At 41.6% G+C, this 6809-nt stretch overlaps 1 protein-coding gene across 4 annotated transcripts in view; it reads right to left on the bottom strand.

Annotated features, from left to right (window-relative positions):
• LOC117170366 (glycerol kinase-like) overlaps nt 1-6809 on the bottom strand; it is a 331719-nt gene that overhangs the window by 44450 nt on the left and 280460 nt on the right. The window lies entirely within an intron of this gene.

The raw sequence follows: 6809 nt of genomic DNA on the forward strand, positions 1-6809 counted from the left end.
CGCAAAAATATTATATTTTTTTATTGAACTTTTACTCGGGTAAACCCGGTTATATATCATAGCCACGGACTAAGTCGAGTGACTGATAAGATTAGAATGTTATAAGTTAATTCAACTAATTTAATACGATGCTTGAAATCTCCTGCGATGATGTTGGTATACAATTACGAACGGCCACGAGCGTTGAAGGTGACAACAGTCACCTCTAGATGCTTTCTTAGAGCTATCATCTGCCACTCCACGGGTTTTTAGTAGCTCACTTCATGATGGTCAAGAAAGTTTCTTACAATTCGACAGGTGTTTATTAAAACCGCCTTCTGAGCTGCTGCCAATACCCTACTGAGTCCTAAATTTTCAAGATGTTCAATGCATCTTGCGTGCACATTGCCTGTGGCCAAAATCACAATAGCATGATAGATGCATGATTCACCTTCCTCCATATGGTCTTTATTTCATGCCTTAACTCGCTATACTTGTGGATCTTGGATGTATAGGTTACCTGCAAGTTTCGGTTAAGCGGACAAGTAATCTCGATGATGTAGACTCTTGCACCTTTTTTTATCGCATCACGATGTCAGGTCGATTGGCCCGGATGTAATGATCCGTTTGGATAGTAACCTCCTAATATAAGATGTATTCTTCGCTTTCTGAAACGGGCATTGGAGACATGCTGTTTATTGTTCTGCTCAATGGATTCAGTGCTAAACAGAACCATCGTGCGCTAAAGGAGTACCCTTCAAATATACCCTTCGTAAAGCATATTGATCTTGTTATCCTTGGTTGTCCATGATCAAAATACTTGATTCTTGTACTCCAGAGCCTTATCATGGAACAGCTTCTATAGTGACTAGATCTTTACAGCCTCACGAGTTTTTACAACATCCTTTTAGTTTTTCTGTAAGAATATCATTCTCGTCGCAATGAGAGTATACCTTATCTGCAATGATAGCTGTCATACATTTATATTGGACACTGGCGTCGACCGGCGAACGACGCGGCCGCCGTTCCATCTTTGAACCCCTTGCCCCCACAGTAGGCGTGACAAGCACCATTCCCCGTATAATGACCAGCGTTCGCGTATGCCTTGGTAATAAGGAAGTCATCGCCTACGTGGATTCATGTTCTTCCGACAACTTCATCTACGCGGAGTTACTGAACGAAGAACAACTACGAAGACTGAAACCCAGGCCATCATACGCTCAAATTTCCGCCCAAGGATCCGTCCTGCCGCTGATAGGCTCCATCCAACTGTCGCCTGAGATTATCGTTCGGCTTAAAAAACGCACCCGTTACCTTCCAGACCATTCAAATGGTTCAAATGGTTGTTTTCGGCTCCCAAAGCCCTTCGGCAACGAATTATATGGGAATACCACGACGCATCACTTTCCGGCCATCCAGGGGCGGAAGAAGCAATCCGGGCCATCAGCGAGCATTTCACCTGGCCCAGCATGACCCCAGAAATCAGGCGTTACGTAACTGGTTGCCACCTATGCGTTTGTTGTAAACCAGTACGCACCGGGAACATACAAACTACTTTCGACGTATGGCTATCGGAGTTGCCGAGAACCTAAGAATATTTGAAGCAGACGGAGAGAGTCTAAACGACAAATTTTATGAACCAGCCAACCCAAGCGTTCGATTCAAGTATCCTGGTCACTTTGAAGGACGCACGGTGGTCAAACTTAGGGAGGAGAGGAACTTAATGAACCAAAACAACCCTTGGAAATTGTTTCTACTGGCCAAGGGGCGCTGCACGTACCTGGAACCGCCCCGTAGCATTCAAGGCACTTCCCAGGGTATGCAAGACCTGGATGCCTGGTTACAAAAGAAACAAGGTTACGTTTTCCTGGAACCGTTCAGGAAAGAAAAACACCTAGTTCGAAAGAACTGCTAAGTTTTAGAAATCATTATCAACCAACGGCCCTTCTCAGGGACAACAACCATACGAAGGGAAATTTCAAGTTAATTTTCATCACAGCAAAGGTGCTGCAGCGGTTCTAGCCACTCGAAAAAACGCCAAGGACATGCATAGATGTCAATGGCATGAACGCGATGTTGTTGCCTAAGCTATGCTAAAAGGATCTCACTGTTATTAAGTTGAGACTTAGGGGCAAAGGCAGAGAAAGACTATAGGTAGTTATTGATTTTGCTTATTTCCCAAACGATGCTGATGGAACTCCACGTTCCAGAGAAGTGAAGACTCCAGTTCGGCACTGCCAGGAAAACAAGATTCCTCTGCTGCTGGGGTCTGATGCGAATTCACACCAAACGGTGTGGGGGAGCACAAATTACAATGACAGAGGAAGAGATTTAGTTAAAAATCTAGCGGGCACTGAGATAGAGATTCTGAAAGTAGGTGATACTCCTGCATTCCAGATTTAAAGGAGTGAGATTCTTGATCTGACTCTGTGCTTAAAGAAGATGTGGAGGTGGCTTAGTTAAGGGAATAGAGCCACGGGGCTGCCCAAGGCTTCTACGTGCAGCCGTGGTCCAGTGGCCACGGACGGAACTTTAAACGATGCAGACAAGGCTGCGATGATTACACAAGTGCGCGTTTAGGGGTTTGATGGGACAAACGAGGACTACGCTCACAGCGGCGATATGGTTTATGCTATGCGAAGAAATCCTACATATTACGATAACTGCAAGAGCGGCACATGCGATGCGCTGCCTGGCAAGAGTTAAGGCAGTATAGAATAGTAAAACGCTTCGACTTCACCAAAGCTTTTCTCTCCAACAATCCCAGCAGGGGTACGTGGAAGGAAAATGGCAACCCGCTCTTCCAAAGTGAAATCTGGTATACGGATGACTTAATCGGAGAGGGAGGTTCCGGAGCAGTGGTCTATGGCAACAATAGAAGGAGAGTGATGGGGGTTCCACTTGTGAGACACGCTACTGTCTATCAGGCGAAGGTCCTGGCCTCCCTTTCCTGTGCCGAAACATTACACAGGCAAATAAAGTTCAGAAATATGCCAGTGATGCAAATTTTCACTTCAAAAACATGTCGACAACTGTGAAGGATTAACCCTTGCCTGATATCAACTTATTTAACGTAACTTTACCCAACAGAACTTGACCTCACTTAACCTGAATTAACAGAAATGTATTGAACTACACGTAAAGCTCTGGAAGCGTATTTTCCCAGTAGCAAATGTGTGCTAGATCGAATGAGTCAACTCGAGCCTAACCTAGAAATATATCTAACCTAGACTAACCTAACCTAACCTCACGAAACACAATTAAACTAATTGTGTTGTCCCGTTGTGTTTGCGGTACCGTTTCATTCAGCTTCGGCTTAACCTACATAGAGGTTTAACCTATCCTAACCTAACAAAACCTGACCTAACCTAACCGATTACGCTGGCAACCCTGTTCTTGCGTACTTTCATATTTTGACATTAATAGCAGTAAATGTCTGGAGTTTTGAAACTGCTTGTTGCTAGCATTATTCGCCTGTGTCTGTAACCAGGGCACTCCACGTGGTGACGGTGGGCAACGGATCCACATTGGCTGAGTCCCTGGGTAAACGACGTTCATGCCGTCGTGGCAGACACAGGTAAAAAGTCTATTGCGATGCAGGGAAAACCCCCAGTATCGGCGTCTGGTCAGGGTGGAAAAGCGGGCGAATATTGACAAGAGATACTAATTTCGTGAGCCACATGACGAAAATTGAAATGGACGCTTGGGAAAGTTCATGATAAGAAACTACAAAAATTTAGGCTGCTTGATGAATTTAAAACTTCACTTTCTAGATGCCCATCTGGATAAGTTTCCAGAAAATGTTGGTGATTTCAGCGAAGAACAAGGGGAACGTTTTCATTAAGACATAAAAGTGATGGAACAACGATATCAGGGTAGATGGGACGAGCTCATGATGGCTGATTTTTGCTGGATGTTGAAAAGGGAAACGAATGTAGGTCTTAAAAGTAAGCGTAACCCTTTGCATCGTTCCTTCGAAGAAAAAAGGACACGTTATAGCAGGCAGAAAATAGACTGAAGCAGGTCTATAAATCAACTTAATTACGATAAAAAGCAAGATAAAATGTAAACACGAAAGATGATATAAATATATCTCTTAAGTCTAAGAAAAGCAGAGAAAAAAAATTTGGAATAAAACTCCTTTTCATTTGCATGTTTAAGTTACAGTTTTACATTTTAATTGATACAAACATTGTCAGGTTAATTGAAATGGGGTCAATTCTACTTGTAGTTCTAAGTTTCTTCAAATGAGTAATGTGCGTCTAAATTTTTAACCACCTGTAGTACAATGAAATAATTTTCTTGTGTTACAACGGGAACACTTTAGTTAAGTTGTGTTGCGTTAAGCAAAATTTCGTTAGGTTCTGTTAAGTTAGATTCATTTGTAGGTTAAGATCGAGTTAATCTATTAAATATAGCACACATTTAAAACTGAGAACCGTACGCTTACATAGCTACACGTGTGGTTGAATTTCATTCGGCTAGGTTAGGTTAGGTCAGGTTTTGTTAGGTTAGGATAGGTTAAACCTCTATGTAGGTTAAGCCAAATTTGAATGAAACGGTACCAGAAAACACAACGAGACAACACAATGAGTTGAATTGTGTTACGTGAAGTTAGGTTAGGTTAGGTCAGGTTTTTTTAGGTTAGACTAGGTTTGACCTCTTTGCAGGTTAGGACCAAGCTGATTCAAACGGTACCGCAAACACAACGGGACAACACAATCAGTTTAATTGTGTTTCGTGAGGTTAGGTTAGGTTAGGCTAGGTGAGATTTATTTCCAGGTTAGGCTCGAGTTGACACATTCGATGTAGCACACATTTGCTACTGGGAAAATATGCTTCCACAGCTTTACGTGTAGTTTAATAAATTTCTGTTAATTCAGGTTAGGTGAGGTCAGGTTTCTTTTAGGTAAAGTTATGTTCAATAAATTGATATCAGGCAAGGGTTGATCCTTCACAGTTGTGGACATGTTTTTGAAGTGAAAATTTGTATCACTGGTATTATTTTGGAATTTATTTGCCTCAGTGCATGATTTTTCGTCATTTTTTGAGGTTATGGCTCAACCATGACGTGATGGGTGATTTTTGATACCGAATTTGAATTCAGCGCCCCATAATCCATAGGAATACGTGTGTCTTGTTACCAGATCCGCACACTTTTTTTTTGCGTGGCTGTGTTATTATAAGAAAACGCTGCTGGCAAAAAGATTGCGATCTGTTCAAACAGCTCAGCGACACTAACTGCTGTTGGGAAACCAGAAGTAACATGAGTGCTGTTTCAGGAATAAAAAGTGGCATTAAACCAACTTGTAGAAAGAAAAAACAAATTAGCTTTCATATAGGTTCCTGCTCGCACAGGGATCATGGGCAACGAAAAAGCTGGCCAGTTGGCAAAAGGCAGCGCGGCAACAGGCGAAGTCCATCCTGGGTTATGCGTACAGAATAGACAGAGCCAGGAAAACCCTACGTTTGCCAAAGAATGAAGTAAGGTCAGTGGTTCAGGTGCTCGCCGGGCACAGCCACTAGAACTAATATATGCACATATTGGGGTATAATCCCGGGAGAGAGTGCAGGAAATGTGCATGTATTATGCCAGTGCCCGGCATTAGTCAGGTTTATGCAGCAAACCCTTGGGCCCCATTTTATGGAAGATGAGAAAATTAAAAGGCGATCAGTGATTTACATTATGGGCTTAATCAAGAGGTTTGGGGTCAACTACTGACAGCGAATAGTTAGGGGTGTTGAGCAATATCATTTATAGCTTGAGCGCCAGGGGAGCTCTACAGGAGCTTTCCCCTCGTTTTAAAACTAACAAATTAACTAGAGTAATTTCCTGTTAAAGATATCAAAAAAAGAAGTTCCTCAGTATTTACATGATTATTTTACTGCTGTGATAAAAAAAACATTTCAATCGTTCTCAACACCGTTCAAATAAAGAACTCAAAATTACCTATTGGTAAAAGTATTTACTATCAGGTTGACCTCTTTGTTCTAATGCAGTTTTTGATTTTCTTAAACACATATCGTATATATATAACCCTACTACTATGTACTTAAACTTATAACTTTTTGATTCAAACGGCCTATTTTAAACATATATATTATATATTTACTTTCATTTCTAACCGATAGATACTAATGATTTATTATTAAAATACAAATATCCAGTTACTATGATACGATCTTCGTTATAAAGAAAACTATGTATATTTCTTTTTCTTAGGCGGTTACATAGCGGCAAGGTTGATCGTTTACCTGTATGCATTTAAATAGCTCAATTACAGAGCTGTAAGCTCTGCGTGGTGGAGGGAGGGGGGAAATTTGGAACGAAGCTGTGACGCTGACAAGAAACTTCGGAGAACCAAAATCTCTTCAAGAGGACGGCATGCAATTGGAAGAATATAGCAGATGGGGTTCACGAAGAATAATCATTAGATGAAAATGCAGAATCTGACCTGGTGAGCAGATACCCAAAGGACCTACAGCATAAACAAGGCGCGGAAGATAAGATGTTGAAATCCATTCTTTTTTTTTAAATTTCAGCGAAGAAACTCTGAAACCTTTACAATTACTCGATACTCCTTAAGAAACGAATCTCAATTGTTGGTTTCAAAATTTGTGCTTTGCCCTCCGCCTTTTTTAACCATTCCCCGTAAAAGTGGGTAGTGCTAAGGGAACATTTTCTTGTCTGAAACGAATACAAAATTACCTACGGTCCACCGCATGTTTCAGTATATGCTGTCCAGTCTGGGCGCGCTAGATGTGGAAATTCAAATGGGGAGAAAAGACAACTGGGAAACTATAACTGAGTATTGGGCTTCAAAGGAGGC

Source organism: Belonocnema kinseyi, chromosome 3, assembly GCF_010883055.1.
Source record: "Belonocnema kinseyi isolate 2016_QV_RU_SX_M_011 chromosome 3, B_treatae_v1, whole genome shotgun sequence".
In the NCBI taxonomy this organism is placed as follows: domain Eukaryota; kingdom Metazoa; phylum Arthropoda; class Insecta; order Hymenoptera; family Cynipidae; genus Belonocnema; species Belonocnema kinseyi.